General features: G+C 40.1%; 1 long non-coding RNA gene across 1 annotated transcript in view; it reads right to left on the bottom strand.

Annotated features, from left to right (window-relative positions):
• LOC142827569 (uncharacterized) overlaps positions 1–19956 on the bottom strand; it is a 136420-nt gene extending 116464 nt beyond the window's left edge. Inside the window, exons 1-2 of the long non-coding RNA XR_012902242.1 lie at positions 19742–19956; positions 2300–2459 (exon numbers count right to left, since the gene is read on the bottom strand). This is a non-coding gene — a long non-coding RNA (uncharacterized LOC142827569). The remainder of the gene's footprint in view (positions 1–2299; positions 2460–19741) is intronic.
• Between the last annotated feature and the right edge of the window lie 1456 nt (positions 19957–21412).

Below are 21412 nucleotides of genomic sequence, written 5' to 3'. Positions count from 1 at the left end.
ACCCGTCCAGGCTGGAGCCAGCCCTGGGCACTTCCTGCCCCAGCCCCAGCCCTAGCCCCAGCCCTGGAGCCACTGCCTGCAGGCAAAGGGCTAGGTTAGGCTGGATATAGGCAAGAGGGTCTTCCCCCAACTCAGCCCATTGCTACTCCCGGGAGGGTGCAAGTCCTAGCACTGCTGCCCAATGGGTGAGTGCACTGGGGAGGATAGGAATGTGGTGACGGGGGGGGGGGGGAGGATGAAGGAGGATGTGGGGACATGGTGGGAGGGGGTAGGGGTTTCACTGAGGGGCATGGGGCGATGTAGGGTATCAGGCCAGGTAGCTCATGAGGCTGAGGGGATTGAAGCTGGAGCAGAGGGAAGATGTGACAGGGCATACAATATGCAGAAGCTGCACTTTCCCTTATTCCCCATTTCTTTGCCTCCCTCCCAGACTAGCTATTTGCTGCATTCTCACCCTCTCACCTTTTCTGTGTTACTCCCCCAGCCTTCTTCTGCTCCCAAATGCCCTCTTGTACCACCCTTTCCTGCCACCAAACTCTCTTCCAGACTCTGCCCTCCTCACCCCTTCCTGCACCTCCCCTCCCACCCAAATCCTGCATCCTTATCCCATTTGATGGCAATCCTGTCCTGCACACTGGTCCCCTCATTTTTGTTCTTACCCCAGAGCCTAAGGGGGGGGTCCACAAAATCTAATTCTGGAACCCCAGAAAAGTAAATTTGGCTTATGGGAAGCCCTGAGCTACAATCCTCCCTGCCCCTTCCCCTTCCCCTGTGGGGTCTGGAGTGCCAGAAGAGTGAGGTGCCTCAGTAGGTGTTGAGGGTTTTGGGAGGAGGTTTTTTTGCTTCTCACTTGTGTGGTCCCCAACTGAGTTTTCTGTGGATCAGTGACCCTCAACCCCTCAAAAAAAAGGTTTCCCACTCCTGCCATAAACAAAGAAAACATTGAAACCTTTTGTGTTGGACATAAATTAATATTTTACTTTATTTAAAATGAAGTTTGATTAAGTGTTGTAACTTTCTCATGTTAGTTTATCTGTTTAATAATTTAAATTATACCGTTCTCCCCAGCTGCAGCACTAGCAAAATAGATCGGGTGTAATTATGTTATTAACAGTGAGTTTCCATTAGCAATAGTCAGTCTTCAGAAAGCTTTGGAGAGGGTGGGGCCTCAAGAGAGGGGTGGAGTCTCGCGGAATGGATGGGTTAGTTTCTGGCTTGCCTTGACATTTAAAAAGTGATCTTGGGTGTAAAAAGGTTGGAGACCATTGTCTTATTGTAATACATAATATTTACTAGTGTCTACATTTTATGTTTCTAAATTACCAAAATAAAAAAGATCTTTTGCATTGTTTAATTATTTTTAAAGAGAACCTGAGGAGCAAAGTGATGTAATCATGTTGTTCTGACTTCTTTCTCTTCTGTTGAAAGTTAGTATATAAAGGCAGCTTTGAACTTGATTTATATTCAGTTTTTTAAATGTACTATTTCAAAACTATATCTCTTTGGGTAAATAGCGACTATAATTGTTTTTTGTTATTTTTGTGCTATTTAGCAGTTTTTACAAAAGAGCAGGCACTGATGAATCATCATAACCTTGCCTGCAAAATGTTACTTTTGCAATTTTGAAGCAATTTCACATCTGGGGCAATGCTGCAGTTTAAAGTTATGAAAGTAAAGTCATTCATGGGTGATAAATTGCTGGAGACACTGAAACACCCTAGGGTCCAATATATATGTCTGCTTTGATGACAAAGGATGAGGGTTAAATCTCATTTGCAACAATAAATAGCATATATTAACACTTTAAGAAAATATCATGTTAGCTTTTGTGTTTTAAATGAGTAGTTACTGTACTAGAGTAGCCTTTTTATGGTGCAGAAATAATGTAATTAATTAAATTAATCTGTAATAATGCAATTGTAGTCAGGTAGAGTAAGGACCATAAAAATCCAGTAACTATAGCATTATTTATGCCCTATAAATAGTATAGCAATTATACTTGGAATTAAAGTACCATGCACCACATAGCATAATTGCCTCTGGGTTTGTACTTGTAGTTGGAAGATGGAGGAACCTCTTTATAGGCACAGAAGTAACCACAGCATTTCCATATGTACATAGTAGAATATTTATAATGGAAATTGTTAGTGAATCGAATTATTAATTGCAAACTACTTACCTGCCAAATTTATCCTCTCTGTGTGAGTTGTCCATGAAATGTTCATAGTTCCTAATAATGAAAAGATTTCAAATTATCTGATACATACTTTTTGTAAACAAATGTAGGATAGTGCCTTACTTAGAAAACATTTACTGTGAACATTCATTTGACAAATCGGTATTCAGAATTCTGAAGCCAAGTGGTCTGATGGTTCATCAGCATTGCAGGAGGCCTCTGTTTCCTGACTGGAAACAGGAGAAGCACCATGTTGCTGTACAAATCACTCGGGCTTCAACTCCTAAAGGGACAAACAAGGGAAATATTTTAGAGAGACACTGTTAAAGTAGTAGAGTCCTTCTGGCTGGTAGGTATCCAGCACATCAGCCCAAGGATACTGTGGGTATAAGGATGAGGCAAGCATCCCCAGGAGCAGGAACTGTGTGGCTTCAACCATGTAGGACAGACATTAGCCTGGTATCTAAAGATGCTTGTGGTGGCTGGTCTCTGGCTGCTCTTCATTGAATTGCTCCTGCCTTTCCTCCAGCTCTGCCTTGTGCCACTGGATTCACCTACCAGTGCCTCCTAGAACCTGCAGATTTTACTGCTTTTCCCCCTCCAGGGTGTGCACTCTCTGACTGAGAGCCCAATACCTACTGATAAGGCCTGTACCCCCAGCTGTTCCCATTCAACGTCTGGAGGAAGGAATTGTCCACTACTGCCTTGCAGTTGCTCCACTTAGAGTTGCCAAATGGGTTAGCCAAAAATACCAAACACCCCCTGCCAAAAAAAAAAAACCACCTAGGGAAAAATTCTGTTGGGGGGAAAAAAGAGGGAAGACCAAAGACCCCAAGAGTTATTAAGCAAACATGTATATATGTACAAAATTAAAAAACATAAAACAGCATTAAAAAAGCACTGCCCCTTTAAATGTGAGGTGGGAGAAGTTGAGCACTAAGATCCAGGGAAGGCATTGCTTCCCCTTGCTTCAGGTCTTTTTTGCCGGTGGCCATCTTGTTTTCTTGATCGAGCCCCCCCAGCCCCCGCCCCAGGTAAGCAGGGAGGATGGGGGAAGGAGGCACGGAGGGGGGGGAGACTGGGGGCTGGGCCAGTTGCCGAGTGTGTCGTAGGGTTGTCGTAGTATTTTCGCCTTCTGGCAGGGAAAAAAAACAGAAAATACTGGACATTGTAGGTGTCCGGTATTTTATGAATTTTTTTACCGGAGAGGAGGTGATAATACCGGACTGTCTGGGTCAATACCAGACACCTGGCAACCCTAGCACCACTCCCCTTCACCACTGCTTCTGTAGCTGTCTTCCCTTTAACCCTTCATTGGTTCTTCTACTTTTTACCTCTTCTAATTGATAATGATGACAACCCTGATGGTCTCCTCATACTACAGCCTTTTGACATGCTGGAAGCAGCTATCCAACCACAGGACAGTAAACATGACTTTACACCATTAAAATGAAGTTTCCATAGATTGTTTACTTTTGAGCTCTGATTCCAACCACCCACATATCTGCCAAAATGCACATTAGAGGAATAGAAGCACAAAGACTTTCCGTAGAAGGGACCTTTCGGTGGCTTAAAGTGTGTCTTGGAACTGCTTCCTTAAGCTATCCCCTTCTGAGCACTCTGCTCACTCTGGTCAGTTTTATGTAATAATTTGTTGTTTTTCAAAACACTTGTTTTTTCCTTGTGCGAAGGGGTATAAGAGGTAATGTTAACAGCTAGTCTAGCACTTCCTGTGTGAATGGTTTTCTTGTATGCAAATAATAGTATTTGCACTAATAAGATCTCCTAAATATTTGCACAAGCAAAATCTCTTCAGAAATACGAGTGTAAACTTGGCCAAATGGAGATGCAATTCTCACATTAAAACACAAATATAGAATAAGTTCTCCCAAACTTCATTCTGAACCCGGTGAAATACAAGAAATACACATTCATACAAACAAAGAAAATACAACAGTAATAATAATAAAATCTGCCTCCAATATACTGCAATTACTCTGTTTATAGGTTATTAATACAGAGCCCAAAGCTGCAAAATATCATTTCAGTGAAATTGCTTGTTAAGGTAATTCATATTAGGGACTCTTTGCATGATCAATCCCTTGAAATTCATGATTGTCATACGCAACCTAAGACTAAAAGGAATAGGGAATAATTTGGTGTCTTAGTGGCTGACATGTCTGCTATAAAGGGGAGTGACAACATGCTTCTTTTGCAAGTTCATAGAAGGCATTGTTCCTCACTTTTAATTACACTATTTTGAACTGCTACATCAGAGCAGTCCAGGAGGGCTCCAATCTGGCTGCCTAGCAGCTATATTATAGATTTAATTAACACATGTTGAGAATGGCTGCAAATCAGGCATACAACCATTCTCTTTCTACCAATGATGACAACCTTCTGGAGGCCACACTGAAAATCCACCACATGGTTTGCAATTCAGTAACCATTACACTATAGATCACAGGGGCTCATCTGTTATGTGGTTAAAATAGATAATCAGAATGGCAGGTTAAAAAGATGTTTGTTGCTCAAGTAGACATTGAAGAAAAAGGGATCTAAGTACAATTCAATACATCCTTGAAAAGAAAAATAAATCCCTTTGAAAAAGCAGAACACAGAAACCAAAATCAAGCAGACAACACAATTTTGTGAAAGTCTTGTTCAAAAATCTGAGTTAAAATAAATAATTTTAGAAAGGAAAAATGTGGGTGGGGGGGGGGGGGAACCATGTAAGGATATTAAAGGTTGGCAGGTAAAAGAAAAAAAAAACAATTTCCCATTGTCCTGGATATTATATCATCATTACACTAATGCAATGTAGGTATAAAATACCATCACATCAGAATGAAAGCATTTCACACTTCCTTTGCACTCATAAATGAAAAGATTCAGGGCAATGGCAGATTAGGCTTTGTGCAGCACAAATGAGAATGAGTTATTAGAACTAAAAGAGTTAAGGGGTATAACAAGATATATCAGGGGAAATATGTTTTGGGGGAAAGGTAATCCATTAATAAACAAGGAAGGGAGTGAAATACATTTGCGAGCTTAGAACGGTTCTGCTCTATTCTGTTCAGGTTTTTATAGAATGCCCTTCACTATGGTTTCTGAGTGATTAAGATAATTAACTTCTTCTAGAGGTTAGTACTAAATGCTCAATGCAGGACTGTGCCAACATGTCACAAATGAATTTATATTAACATCCAGGATAGCTCTGGGGAAAAAAGCACACTTTGAATTATGTACTTCATTTTTAAACAGAATTTAAAGAAGATGTACCAATTACTAGAACAATACATGCAACCATTGTAGAAAAAAACAATTAGCAAGTAGGCTGAAATGAAATTAAAAAATAATATGAAAGGACAATCCTAATGAATAGAACTGCAAAAGGTGAGAGAGAAGTTACTGATGGAATATTTGCAAAAATCAGCCATTCAGTACAGATTAATGAGTCTAACAAGTCATGTAATGCAGCAAACAATGAAGAAAGAGGAGTTTTAAATGGGAGGATCAGACTTCCTGCATGCTGACTAGGAAGGAGATTTGAGGGTTACTATGGGTAAAGCTCAAAGTCCATCAGCAAATTGTGCAGTTGCAATGAAGTCAGCTTATATAGGTTACTAATGTTCTGCTGCTTTATGAAAAGGGTGGAATTCAAAACATGGTCTGTTATAATTTATTAACTCTTGTAAAATGCTTTGAGATGTGTAGTTTATGAAAAGTACTTCTGTATCTGAAACAAAAAGTCTATCCTAATAAATACAGAAAACATTATTTACGTAACACTAATTATGTACAAGTTATGGTAAGCCAAAATTGTATCTTTTCAAAAGTCTTTTCTATGAACCATACCTCCAGCATGCTTTACAACTCATGTTCAGTTTATAGTAGAAATGCACAGTAGTTAAACTCTCTATGACTTATATTCTTTATACCTGTAGGAAATGGCCAAAACAAGATGTATGTTCTATTGAGGCCTGACAAATACAGGCAATGTCAGCATGACGTGTTCTGTCATAGAAACCCCCTTGTGACTGTCACATAATGTGCTGACATGCCAATGAGACTATTTTCCTGCCCTCCTTGGTGACTCTCAACTCTGTCATGCTGAGCCAAGCTCTCCGGCCTCCTCCAGCACTGACACAGAGATAAGATCAGAGCGCTTTGCAGTATCATACAGACACTGAGAGCAACTCAGCTCTGGAAAGACTCAGCTAAAGGAATTTGCTTCAGGACCTGAATGCACAGTCTCAGTGGGACCTGAACCCCAGATGAATCCATCTTACTCTCCATAAAGGTAAGCTCATGTTGACACTCTTTTTCAGGGTAAAGATTGAGATGCACAGACTCCTTGTCCCTTCCCCCGCACCCCTGCCATGTAACAATTAAATTACATTAGGTTTATGAATAAACAAAAATGATTTTTATTAAGCATAAAAGGTAGGATTTAAGTGGTCATAAGAGATAGCAGACAGAACAACGTAGGTTAGTAAACTAAACAGAACGTGCAAGAAAAACTTAATATACTAAGAAACTTGCTGTACGTGGCCTATTAGGGTTCTGTGTGTGGCCAGCAAAATATTTTGTATACCGGCACCCACAGGGTTGCCAACCAGTATTACTTAAATGACGTGCAAGTAAAGCAAGGGCATGTGAAGTGAGTTGCGTGTTCATAGCACACGACATTGAATGTGAGGGCAGAGCACTCCTTTTGCATCCAATCAAAGAACTGCTACAGTTCAATGGCACACCTCATAAATTGTAGGTATGCAAGTGCAGTTAACAAAACTAACCTATCTTTCAAGACCATCTTGGTTATGGCAGTCTTGCAGGCAGAGGGCCACTCACGAAACCTCCTCACTAGCCTCGGTTGCCCATCACTGACCTAGAAAATATCTTTTAAAGAAATAATCCTGTCTTAACTTAAATCAATGATGGAGATATCACCACAATACTTGGCAAATTGTTGCAATGGTTAGTAACACTTAACAATGTATGCCTTCTTTCCAGTATGAATTTTCTAGCTTCAACTTCCAGTCATTGAAACATGTACCACTCTCTCCTAGATTTCCCCTTGACTTTTCCTTTTGTCAAGCTAAATAGATTGAACTTTTTAAGTCTACAACTATAAGACATGTCCTTTAATAATTCTTGTATCTCTTCCTGAACCCTCTCCTGCACCAAGGCATTGAAGTAAAAACAGGATATAACATTACCAGGCATAAAAGAGTGAATTGTAGTCTTATTTCTGAAGGCCTTCCTCTTGTTAATTTGCATCATAAGGTCTTGACATGCTCACACTTAACTAGGTCTTTCTTTTGATATATATATAGCAAAATTACACTGGCAGTGTTTTGTTTTCATCTTTTTCAGGCAAGAAATTTGTTCCCAAAATCCTGAGAGTCGTCCACGTAAACACTCTATTTCCCCACTGTTTCTTGCTCTTCCTAGCGACATGGACTTGCGTGTAGGGTATCAGTTTCTTTTTGGAAAAAATACCTTCAGGTCAGGATGCACAGCCAGTTTTCTCTCCCTGTACCTTTATGCATGTTAATATTTGCAGGATCAAAACTTTGTAATGGGGTTTATTAAACCCCTTTATATTACTCCCAAATTAGTTGTTTCTACTGGTAACATGCATATATCAAGGATATCCAGAACTTATGTAAATGAAGAAATTAAATAATTCACAACTTGGACAAAAGCACAAGAATGTGCCTCTGTGCATCAATAATTATGCAGTGTGTGTATATTAGGATGTACAAGGTGTATTTTTGCAGCAGAGAGTCTGGACATGTATATTTGAATAACACTAAAAGTTGTTTAAACTTAGAGCATTTACAGAAGGAGAAATGTGCTTGCTATCGGTTAGACATTTTTCTAATCACACGAAAAATATTCTCTGGACATTACTCATAACGATGTCAATAACAGTAAGTGTTCTACCATTGTCAAATGAAAAGCGTCATGGCCTGCAAAGGAAAACCTTGCATTTCTCTTTACAAGTTTGTATTGTTCTTAAAAATAAGAGGCCTGTTTCTTCCAGATGCTAATGCGTCAGGTTTCTTGAGAACTCAGAAATAAATTGTGCATTCCTGCTGGCTGAGGAAAGGAGACTCGAGTTAAACAAACATGAGTCTCCACTGTTGGTTTGCAGATGGTACACCACTTTTAGTCCAATGGGATGTGGCAAGCAGAAGTGGGGTAATCAAGCATAAGTGAGAGGTAATCAAGGAAAGCTGGAGCTGAAAGCTACACTTTCAGTTATTAGCTAGAGGCCAGTTGAAGATTATTGCCATCAGTCAAGGTGAAGGCTTTTCAGGATCATTCCAGGCAGTATACTTAGTGATGGCTGTGGCTACCTTGCACCTTTAATTTATTTCAAGGCAAGAACAAATGGATCTGCACACAATCAGTGGGAACTACCTCATTGTGATTATGCTTCAGGGCATTGCCTGCAGAGGTTAAGAGATTTTGCACAATCACTTAGGTCCATTATTAGACATAATTGGTATTGGGAATAGCTGGGTGCAGGATACCTGGGTTAAAGAGCTAGAAGTTAAACAAAATGAAAAGTGATACAATGCTGATGCATCACAGTTTTGAGGAATATGATAAAACCATGATGAAATGCCTGTTCAGCTAGTAATGCCAATTGCTATTCTCACGAGACCAGTAACTCTGATTGAGGCAGCTATTCTGTTTCCCACACTACAATTTACACAGTTCCAGTATCTCTTTCTTATTTTAAGAAGAACATGGATTCAGAAAGCCTGATCTTGAACCCCTCAAAGTCAGGGCAGATTTCCTAAATGACTACAACGCATCAAGGATAAGAATTTAAAAATACTTATAGGACTTGCAATACCAGGTAATATTTCATACTATGTGATGCTAAGTTTACTTGAAAGAAACAGCAATAGACAGCAGGAGTCCATGTCAGCAATAAATGACCCAGAGAGAGTCTAATGCAGAACAGGCATTACTGCAAATTCATGCAGCATCTAAAAATACTGCTTCACAGCTGACAATAAGCATTTTACTAAGCTTTAATGCAAATAGTCAGACAAAAGACAACTAGTGAGACAATCTGCTGTATCACCAGCTAGTGCCTCATGAAAAATGTTACAGCAGAATTTATTTTCCAGTTTGTAAGATCTTCTATCTTGAATCCCCTTTCACATCACTGCAGCCTATAGAAACACAGCTGAATTCTTACATCTAAAAGATAAGACACAAAGAAAACAGTAAAGAAACCTAGGTCTTTAAAAAAAAACTATGCTACCACAGTAGATCCCTTTGTCTCAACTGGATACTATGCAACTACAATATCAGAAGAACCAGTGTAAAAATATAATTTTGTACTTCAAGGTATATCAAGAATTCACTTCGACCATATAGTTGTATTTGTTTGAAAAATTACTTTTTTCAATCTTGGGCAGATTTTCAAGACTTATTTTATTTTATCCAATTTATCCATTTGTAGGATAGAAAAAAATGGAAAAGCATATTATTGAAGACTAGAATCTCTTTCTTATTAATTTCTCCGCATTTTTGACCTTACAGAATGATGAAGGAAAGGGAACATTGATTGTAGGTATAAGAACTTTAAAAAGGTGTGGAGTGATTTATATATATGTGTAAAAGCTGTTTATATAAAAATTATTACACATAAAAAGCTATCCCATTCTGGGGGTAAAGCAACAGAGCTCATCACTGTATGTACGGTGAACTCTTGTAAATATTTATCCTGGGGTTTGGGCTGAGCTGTGAGCTAACCCTACAGTGGAATACAAGTGCAAGGTCACTTGCTGAAAGAAGCTTTTATTGGACACAATCCAGCATTGCCCTACACCATGTTGAGGTATTTATATCAGTGCAAAGTGGACCATTCAGACTTTCTACCACTGGCTGTGTCTAGACTGGCCAGTTTTTCCGGAAAATCAGCCGCTTTTCTGGAAAAACTTGCCAGCTTTCTACACTGGCTGCTTGAATTTCTGCAAAAGCACTGACTTCCTACTGTAAGAAATCAGTACTACTTGTGGAAATACTATGCTGCTCCTGTTCAGGCAAAAGTCCCTTTTGCGCAAAGCTTTTGCGCAAAAGGGACAGTGTAGATAGCTCAGATTTGTTTTCTGCAAAATAGCCTCGATTGCGAAAATGGCGATCGGGGCTTTTTTGCGGAAAAGAACGTCTAGATTGTCACGGACGCTTTTCCGCAAAAAGTGCTTTTGCGGAAAAGCATCTGTGCCAATCTAGATGCTCTGTTCCGAAAATGCTTTTAACAGAAAACTTTTCCATTAAAAGCATTTCCAGAAAATCGTGCCAATCTAGACACAGCCAACTATGTGCAAAATAACAAGTTAGACTCATTTTATTTCTTTAGATTTGAATTTACTTTTTTAGCTAAGCTTCAGGAAAGCTTTTAACTTTGGTTAACCCTGTTGCTACCCCCAAATGAATTTTGGGATGCCCGTATAACAATGCACCTATGTCTCCCTTAGTCCATTCTTTATGAGGTATGAATTTCCAGGGTTGTAAAGAAAACACTAGAGGATATAGATATAATCTTCTGATAAAATAATTGACGCTGGGAGTATAATTTCCAAAAGAAAGTATCTTTTTTATTACAATAATTATTAATATAGTCTAAACATAGAAATGAGATACAATTCCCTTACTGCAAAATGAAAAGCATTCAGACCTCACATGCATACAATTCAAAGTATTATAAGCAAAGTACTTTGCTACAAATGTCAGTTTAGAACAATCACTGAGAACAGTTCTTAAATTAAATTTTAAGTCATGGGTATGCAACCTACGGCCCAAGATCTGCACACAGATTGTCAGGGATAGCTGCTGGTAGGTATATTTAATCGAGCATCCTCCGGCCTGGAGCCCCACAGCTCCCAGTGGCTGCACTTCACCATTCCCAGCCAAAGGGAGCTGTGGGAAGTGATGCCTGAATATGGCCACAATGGGAGCTACAGGGCTCCATGCTTTTGGACTACCCAGGGCTCCATGTTCAGGTGAACAACCCGTCTGGCAGCCTGACAGTGGCTAACCCTGATCAACCACATGTGCCTGGTGTGCCGGAGATTCCCCACCCTGCTTGGTAATTGCAAATACAATTACAAAACACACATATTTTAAGCATGTACATATTAAATAGTAAGGCAGACAACAATACAATAAATAACAACAAATGATCTGGTAGCACTTCATAGATTAACAAAACATGCAGATGGTATCATGAGCTTTTGTGGGCACAGGCCACTTCTTCAGATGACCGGAGTTATGAGTAGGGGATATGAAAACTCGAAATAAATAGGAGATGGGAAGGGGAGGAGGGAGAAAAAGAAAAAAGGAAGGGGGATGTGAGACAGAGCATCATTAAGTAGCTGGAGAATGCGTACTTAAACCTAAGCAGATAAAAATCAAAGTCAATAGATAGATTGCTAAGACAGGAAGGATACCACTCAGAGAGCTGTTAGCACCTTCAGTGGTTATTAAGTAGGTAGTGTCCTAGACAGCCCATATCATGATTGAGTCCATTAGCATGTAAATTGAATTTGTGGATGAACTGTGATTCCAGTCCTTCCCTATGTATCTGGCTTGTGGAGCTGGCCTGTCACAATGGAAGAGCAGACACATTCCCTGGACATGATGGAGTTTTTCTGGGATGCCTCTAGACGTAGCCCAAGTCAGCTTGCTGAGCATTAGGCAGGTATCAATGTTCATAATTTGATTGAGCTTGCCCCCACTGGAATGAATAAACCAGGATTACTTTTAAATAATAGCAATGGGAATGCAAATGCTGATTGACTATTCACTTTTATACATACAAGTTATTATAACCAATCAAGCAAACCTCTTAAACTTAAAATCTTCTTAGGATAACATCCATAGAGGAGCCCAAACTGATTAACAGCTTCCCACAAAACTTGACTCCAGTTTAGAAGTTTACCCTTGAGTACAGATTAAGCAGAGTCAATTTCTTAGAGTAAACATCAGAATTGCAAATGAGAGATTCATCACTGAGCTCTGTATAAAAGGCATGGTCCCAAACATATCACTCCTGGGAGACAGCTGCCATCCACTAGCATAAAAATTTGGATTGCACTGTCAATCAACTTGTGCATGCTAACTGCATTTGTAAAGATGACAATCTCTGCAACAGCAGAGCTGAGGAAGTCTTAAGAGGAATTTAAGAAGAAACACTGAACAATAAGAAGGAAGTGGTTTCCAAGATGGTGAGAAAAAAGGAGAAGACTATATACTGTATAGAAACAGGAACTTTAAGTGTCTATTTTGTAGCTTGGCACGAGTAGACAGACTCAAGCTAGTTCAACTCAAACTCACATGTTAAAAATAGCAATATAGATATTGCAGTTACAGCAGACTCCTGAGCTCAGGTGGGCATGAGACCCTGAGTCACCATCCAAAACACAATGCTCACATTGCTATTTTTAGCACTAGACCTGTCTACCCACACCAGGAGGCTCATTTCCAGCTGCAGTGTAGACATACTCATAAAGGGCTCTATGTTTAATACCTTCTGTACAATGGGCTAATTACAAAATACATTCAGAAAGAAATCATCTCAAAGGAAAAGGATGTGCTCTTAACTGGGCTTTAATTTGGCTCCCATTATTACACCCTAAAAGACTGATTCACCAGTTTGCATGCCCCCTTTGGCTGGGCCTGGCCTAGCAATATCTCTTCCTCTGCCACCCTCTGTTGACAGCAGTCTCAGCCCTGGTGTGATCAGCTTCTGCTTATGTGTGAAGTAATGTAGGTCAGGAAAACTTATTTCTGACTAGCTACAGGCTAAATTTAATGTCAGGGACCCATTTCTAACTTCCATTGTATTCACTTGTAGTTGTGTGTGGATATCACACCATGGAATTGTACCTTAAACTCACATACTATAATCTATCAGCTCAGAGGGAAGAATTCTCAATTGAACTGGATTTTGTGGGATGTTTTAGAATCCTTTTGCCTTGATGTAATGTTCCAGAGTGAGAGTCATGCCTCCTGCTGCCACATTATGGGGACTGCATGAGATATGCCATCGGGAGGGCCACCTGAGAGATTCCCATCTATTTCCTACAGGGTGTCAGTCCCTTTTATCTCCATGGGATTTATTTTCTTTTCCATAGTCCACAGTTTGCAGAAAGGGGTATAAAAAAGTCAAAAGAATAGGAGCAACTTGGGCAGCATGCTGACATCAAGAGGAGTTAGAGGGAATGGGAAAATTAAAGAAAATATTACTTTATTATTATTTATGAATACTGTCTAATACCTCATGGCATTTAGTATGTAACAACCATCAAAATATAACATATATATGCAACTAGGTCTCCTATCTCCTTCCTATCTCCTATGGGACTTAGACATTGCAACCCTGAGCAATGAAATAGAAACATGGGAGGTTCAGGTTGGATACTAGGAAAAGCTATCACGGTGGTTAAACGCTGGAATAATTATCTAGGGATGTTGTGGACTCTATCATTGGAGTTTAAGAGCAGGTTAGACAACATCTGTCATGGATGGACAAGATGGTGCTTGGTCCTGCCATGACTGCAGGGGACTAGACTTGATAACCTCTCAAGATTCCTTCCAGTTCTATGATTACTAAATCTGTCTTATCGGTGCCTAGCGATCTAATGGAATTCATAGAGTCATAATCCCGAGTTGGTGTCTATACAATGTCTGGGATACCACAAAAGCCAGAAGCTAGAAGCTTCCTGAACTAGCCAATAACACTAAACTAGAAGCTTCCTGAACTAGCCAATAACAGATAAACCCTACCTCCTTTGGCAGATAAGCACTTAAACTATTTTGCAGATCTGGGCTTAAGGACCTGATTTGCTATTCTTCTGCCCCTGAAACAATGCACGCCCCATATGTCACTATTATTGTTTTATTATTGTTATAAAGGGATTTATTATAGAGTACAAGAAATACATGTGGGTGAACTGGATGCCCACCCTGCATGAGAGGACACTGGTTTGGATTGACTTTTTGAGCTAAGAAGTCGAGTCCTTAGAATTCTACATGCCATCATTTGCACCAAATATAAATTCTCCTGGAATGGAGCACATACAGTTACTAGAGAAAACAAAGGTGAAGCCATATTGATACTATTTTTAAAATATCAGCCCCTATATCTATGAAATATATGAAAACTCCAAACTGTACATAGGAATTCAGTTACTGAAGAAAAGTACATGGGGTGGAATTAAGTATTTCAGGCTAGTAAATCTGTACCTAACACCAAATGCCAAGAAAGAAATCACATTGTAAATCTCATCATGGAATAGTTTTTAAAAACTACTTTAGGGTGTATTAAAAATCAATGTCACTGAAAAATACAATTGATCGACTCTGACAAATGTGGATGATTGGGAATACTGTGAAAACAACTTCATGAAATAATTTGGTTAACTATATATGAGATCAGAGTCGGATTAAAGTATTACTCATGTTGCATAGTTAAAATTGTGGGTAATTTGCAGATTCACAAGCTGCACAAACAGCTGTTCAGAGTAGGCCAGCCTGTTTTAAAAAATGCATATATATTATCAAAAGGGACAGAAATTCTTAGTTCCAGAAAATGATTTTATTTTTAAAATATGGAATAGTAAAGATTGACAAGAGCCTGCAGGCTATTCCCATCATAGAATAGCTGTGTTTAAACTGAACTTTTTAAAAATTGATTAAAAATAAGAACATTGGCACAAATGCTGTAGTTTAAATCAATGGAGCAGTTCAGGTATAATCACAATGTACATATCCATTGAAAATTAGCCAAATGCCTCAGAATTTATGTTAATATATAATCATTAGCCCTAGGTTAAAAGGGTATAAACTTGACAATACCTGGCAAATTCCCCCAGCATATATTTAGTTAAAGGAAATAAGCATGTATTCTTTTAGTAATTTCATGGATACACTACCCTTCAGAGAAAATGTATCATCCTTGAAATGTCAGTTTCCCAGGAAAAAATAGCATAAGCATTAAGGTTCCTTGGTAAAACAGGAGAAACCACTTTCCATGGGTTAAATAACATTAAAATAGAATAATGTTTCCACAGGTTGTTCTATTTGAGAGAGAGAGAGAGGCTAATATTTATTAGGAGTTGATTGGAAAGCAGAACATCTTTTGCTTTCTGTTCAGATATTAGTAAATTTGTATGGGTTTCCTGCTCAAGAAAGCAATTGTAGAAATATTCCTAGTTCCTAAGTGTTAAGGAAGACTCCATTAGTGAAAAAGATCTGAGGAGAACAGGACATGCTATGAGCCCTTTTACTCTTTTATTCATATTTTAGCGGTAATTCAAGGTTTGGTGCTTAAAACAAAGTCCAGATATGAGTGTCCTATAAAGTTTTGGGATATTTTATGCCAGTATGAACACAGTACTCTGAATCAAAATATTAACACACCTTCCAGCAGGGGCCATGACAGCCGGGGCCGGGGCCGGGGCCGGGGCCGGGGCCGGGGATGTGACAGTCACGGTAGTGAGTTCAGGGTCAGAGATGCAGCAGCCCCAATAGCTGGGCTGGGGATGGAGATGCAGCAGCCATGGCATCCCCGGTAGCAGGTCCAGGACCAGGAACATGGCAGCCCTGATAGTGGAGCTGGGGTCAGGGCCATCTAGGCTGCTGGGGCCGCAGCATCATGGCAGCTGATGGGACTGGGAGGGATATCTGGGGCTGGCAGCGGGAAGGGAAGGTAGTCTGGGAAGCCGGTATCAGGGAACCTTTTTCCTCTGGTCCAGTAAATTCCTTTGTTTGGGCCTGGTCAGGTCTCTAGGGTGCCAGACCAGAGAGGTCCAATCTGTAGTTACTGCACATAATTCAACCACCAAATTTGTAGGGTTCACACTTTCAGTCTGAGCAGGTTATGCCATGTCAACCCATTGCAAGGATTCTTTTATGTTCCTCTATGAAACATCTATTTCTAACCAGGGTACAGCCAGCAAACTGGACGGTGTAAAATAGACCATTTCTGTGATCTATTTCAACAATTCCAGTGTTAAGTGAAGATTTTGGATAATATTTTAAAACTAGCCAATTAGCCTATCATAAGACGGGATTTTCAGGTCTCTCCTCCATGTCGGTCTTCTCTCCTGAGCCTCCGGTCTCTCACTCTCTCTCTCTCTCTCTCTCTCTCTCTTTCTCTCTCCTCCTCCTCTACTGCTTCCCCCTCTCTCTCTCCCTCTCAGCTCTTCTCCGCCTCCTGCCTCTCTCTCTGTGTCTTTCTTTCTCTCCTCCTTCCCCTCCTGCCTCTCACTCAAGGACCGCGGAGCCCAAATGACCATTTGGGATCTGCCCTCCCCATGCTGCATGGGGAGCGCAGAGCCCAAATGGTCGCTTGTGCCACTTGCTCCCATGCGGTGGCCCGGCTGAGCGGCGCAGAAGTCAGCCGAGCGCCACGGCGGGAGGCGAAGGACGTGACTCAGGCAACAGTGCCGGACAGAGGAAACAGCCAGGGAGGAAACAGTGCTGCCCAGAGGAAACATCCAGCATTTCAGCATTACAGAGTCACAGATATTGGGCTACTATATATATGATGAGCTAGATTCACTAAATGGAAGTATTTGTTTCAATAACTAACTCCTACATGTCATGATGCCCAAGGCAATTCATAGCTCATATTTGTCACCCACGCATCCCATGAACCATATGGAGAAAGTAAGGCACCTAACAAAGGTATTCATGGAAGGCCAAAAGCTAAGTGACATGCTGCCAAACACAGGGGAAAGGAGTTAGTGCAAAAGTCATAAAGGTATTTTTGCACCTAACTGATGAGTTAAATGAATGCACCTCTCTTCAGTTGGGATTCACAGCCACAAAACCTCCTGCAATCAGATACCTAGAAGGGACAGCATTATCATTTTTTCTTCTGGTGTGGATAAATCACTGAGCAGCTCAGAAAAAGTCTCCTACTCAGACTGCTGGTGGGAGTCAATTCAAACCACAATAAAATCTATGTAACATTAATAAATCCATGTAATGTATTCCTCTTAAAATGGGTATTTCAATCTCTGTTTAAAAATGGAAAATCCAGGTAAAAGTCAAGCATGGTTATAGAAAACATAAAGTCAAGTCAATAAGATACATGCAGACATAATCAATTGCTTCCCCTCTACTAGCAAGCCACAATACACAACCTCTTGCACTGACATTTAAAGCAGTGCTATGCATTTTTATAGGTACATAAAATATGCTAACATAAAGCAAGCTGCAAACGTGAAAGACAAGTCTATATAATGAATACATCAGTAGTCAAACAACATTAACAATATTTGTGACTGCTGTAATCATATGAAACTATTGATATTTTTCATCTTTCCAATTATCTAGCTCTGAGGAGTCTGCCTTTTCTTGACTCTGATCTTCACTATGCATGCACTAGACTAGAGAAAGTGTCTCACAATTTGCTATACTTTGTTATTCCCTGAAAAATGATAGGAAAAATAATTATTATTTGATGCATTACTATATAAAATATTCTTCTGAATATGAAGGAAAGTTACCCATTTGGTTGTCAGGATAAATGTTAACCATATGCAAAATATGGGTTGATCCTGCTTTGGGTAGGGGACTGGACTCGATGACCTCCTGAGGTCTCTTCCAGCCCTGCGATTCTATGATTCAAAATCTAGTCAATCCTGTGTGTTCGGATATAAAGGTACAGAACATTGGTTAACAGTTAACCACTTGTGAGAGGGTTGGATCTCATCTTTGTAGTTCTCTGCACATGGTCCCATCGTCTTACAATATCCCACCACACAAGTCAGTGATAGGGGAAGATCAGAGCAGTGAAGCTGGGTCTTCAAGGCCTGGTTAGTGTGGCCTCACATGAGCTGCCAATCTGAGCACTGCAGGTTCAGATAAAAGTTGCTGCAGAGCCTTAGAAGGCCAGTTCATGGCTTGGACTAGTGAGATGCTCTTCTTTGGCCAAAGGCACTCCAGGAAGAACCAGAATTTGTTTCTTGCTAAGTTTTCAGGGGAAGAAAGGCCCTAAAAACCATAATCCTGAATTGTAGATGAAGCTAAATGAGGCCAGATAGGGAGACCTCCAGGGCAGGAGCAGCAGTGACCTGAAATGGAGCAGTGTGTAGCTGCTCTTTAGAGCATCTCTGGATTGGAACTTGGAGTAGCGGGCAGGCCTATGTTTCCCTACTGACAACAGCTGGCATAAACCCCATGAATGGGAGGGGCTGAACAATGGGCTGAATTTAAAGGCCTCAGTTCTTACTCAAACCTCGTCTTTACTGTGTAAAACCTAGAGATGCAAACTCAGGAGAATGTAGTTATATGCCAAATCCTGTTCACTCCTGTTATAGAGTGTACTTACACTGATGCATCCCTCATACACTCCCTGCTGGCATCTGCAGAACTACAAGTGCATCTCTTCCTTTATTTCCTTAAAGGGCTTTCAGAGGATTCAGGGACACTTTAATGTAAAGAATACTACTTCTTCAGGGATCTGATTAAATAATTGGACATCAAACACAGTAGACAACCAAGCTCCAGCTGGAGAGCATTTTAGCTGGAGAGAGGGAATTAATCTTAGTCTGTCACACCTGAATCTATCCTCCTTCCTCTGTGCTTCTTTACCTGTAAGATCTGGATCTAGGATCTGGATCATAACAAAACCTCACTTCTTACCCTTCCAATGGTGTGGAATGAAGAGCCCAGATTCACAGCCTCTCCACAATGGAACAGGACCATAAATATAAGGGGTATAATTATGCCTGCTCAAAAGAGAGGAGAGAAGAGGACACTCAGGAGAAGAAGGCATTGCAGTGTCCGAGTTATAGGACCTGTGTTAGCTGGAAACAAACCTCAATGAACATTGCATTAGCTGCATTTTGGATTTCTGCTCACTCACTTCTCTCGCTCTGTGTGTGTGTGTGTGTGTGTGTGAGAGAGAGAGAGAGAGACATGGGCCAGGAGAGTGAGAGGGTGAAGGGAAAGCCCTCTTAACACCTGTATGTACTTAACTTTACTCACATGAGTCTTATTGAAGTCAATGGGGCACTGGGGTTAATATGCATGTGCTCAGATCAATGCCTAGTTTAAGGCAAGACACAACTGAAGGTAACATATAGAATGAATGTTCACAAAGGGAACTGTGATCAGAACAAATCATTGCACAGACAGCTACATACTTGATATGTAGGTGTATTTGTTTTAAAAACACTAGTTTTTAGTGCTATCACTAAACCCAACTGTAGCACAACCAATACATATTCATAGAACAGCTTTAAAAAAGAGGTTGTTCAGAAGGCATTCATTTATATGGAATGCAGTGGTTATTACAATAAGTCTGCAAACATAACCCATTTTGTGCATCCTGTTATACAAGTGCATGCATAATGCCAGCGATTATAGATAGAGTAAAAGATTAAAGAATGTACTGACATGGTTTCATTACACTGAGCATCAAAAATCTTAATAACAACAAAAGCAAACAGCAGAGGAAGGAGTGGAGCTAAAATTGAAAAAAACACAAGGCTGCAAACACTCCATTCAGAGACTAACCTTTTAAAATGAGTTTCTAATAAAAAGTGTTGTCAGTTGTTGGCTGAATGTTTGCTCTTTCTGAGTGCTGCTTGGGTTCTGGTCAGATGGCCTGGATCGTGAACACTGCCCCCAATGACCACAGATTCAGTTCTATGGCAAAGGCAGTTGACCAGGCTTTTTAAGGACAATGCACGACACCAACTCCCCAGATCAATGTCTAGAGTTATACTAGCACATGTGTGCCCGTGAGAATGGATTCTGGTCAGTGAATGGCAGGATTTTCCATTCCCTCCTCTGCTAGACAAAACCACTCCCTCTGAGACCCCCCTTTTTTCTATAATGACACAAACAAGTTACATATTTCCCCTTTGACTTGATTCTTACTGCCCTTCAACTTCTACCAGTTCATATGACCAAGAAATCTCTAGTCATCATTCTGTCATCCTGACCTTATCTTTAGAGGGGTCCATGCGTCCTATCATCTTATCAGAGTGTGTTGACACCATAACCCTGTATTAGGGTATGCTGGCACTGTCCTTCTAGTATGTGTTGACGTGAATACTTAATGCCCAGGAGTGCTCATGTTTTTTAAATGCCAACTCTATTTTTGCCAATTTAGTGAACCTGCAAGCAAACATGCACTTTGTAACAGGACCGGGCATGATATGTCCTGACTCTTGCCAGTTCTGATTTATATTACCAGGGCTTCACTCTGCTGAGGTCATAGATATTGCACTAGGTCTTTATACTAGACCCTGTGAGTATAAAGACTCTCTTTATACAATAAAAGACATATTTAGAATTTATCTTCATTAGCAATCATCTCTTGTCTGCATTCTGGGAATTTCCCAAACTCTTGGGGCATGTTTACACTAGGAAACTATTTCAACCATAACTAAATTGGACTTAATAACTACCAATTTTACAAAATCAAAATAACATATCCCCACGATGGGGAAGCTTTGAAATTAGTCCACGGCAGGCTCCGCTAATGTGGATGCACTACCTTATGTTAGAGCCCCAGAAAGCACTGGGGAGTAATTAGTTGGCATTACTTTGGGGAGTAGTTATTCTGAAATAGCAGCACCAGAGCATCCACACCAACACTATTTCGAAATAACTATTTCAATATTAGCATTATTCTCAGAGAAAAACAGGAGTACAGAATTTGAAATAAGTGGCCTGTTATTTTGAAGTAATGTGCTTGGTAGTGTGGATGCTCTGCTTATAAATTCAACCTAAGGGGGTTATTTCACAATAACCCCTAGTGCAGACCAGGGCTTGGAAGACATTGGATCAAGCCTTATATCACATGGTCTGTGTATCGTACCACTCTAAAGTGTTATGTAGTCATCTCAGTCATGGCTGCAGTTTCCGTGCATTTGTTGTGTAAATATTCTTTATTGTGGCTGTCCTGTAGGCTTTCACAAAGCACAGTCTGATAAACACAGGTATAAACATTCAACCATTTTTACACCTGGATGGAACAATTTTGACACAAAAAAATGCTATCTTCTCAACACTTAAACAATTTGTGCAAATATATCAGTTTTGACAAAGTTTTCATCAGAAGGGCTGGTAGCATCCCTAAGACAAACACATCATGGGACTTAGGTTGATTTTCAAAACTTTCCTATGTGTATTTAGTACCTTGTTATCTTTCATAAGCATATTGATTTATTTTATCTG

Source organism: Pelodiscus sinensis, chromosome 3, assembly GCF_049634645.1.
Source record: "Pelodiscus sinensis isolate JC-2024 chromosome 3, ASM4963464v1, whole genome shotgun sequence".
Lineage (NCBI taxonomy): Eukaryota > Metazoa > Chordata > Testudines > Trionychidae > Pelodiscus > Pelodiscus sinensis.
The sequence above is the reverse complement of the archived record's forward strand: the minus strand, read 5'-3'. Positions and strand labels throughout refer to the sequence as shown.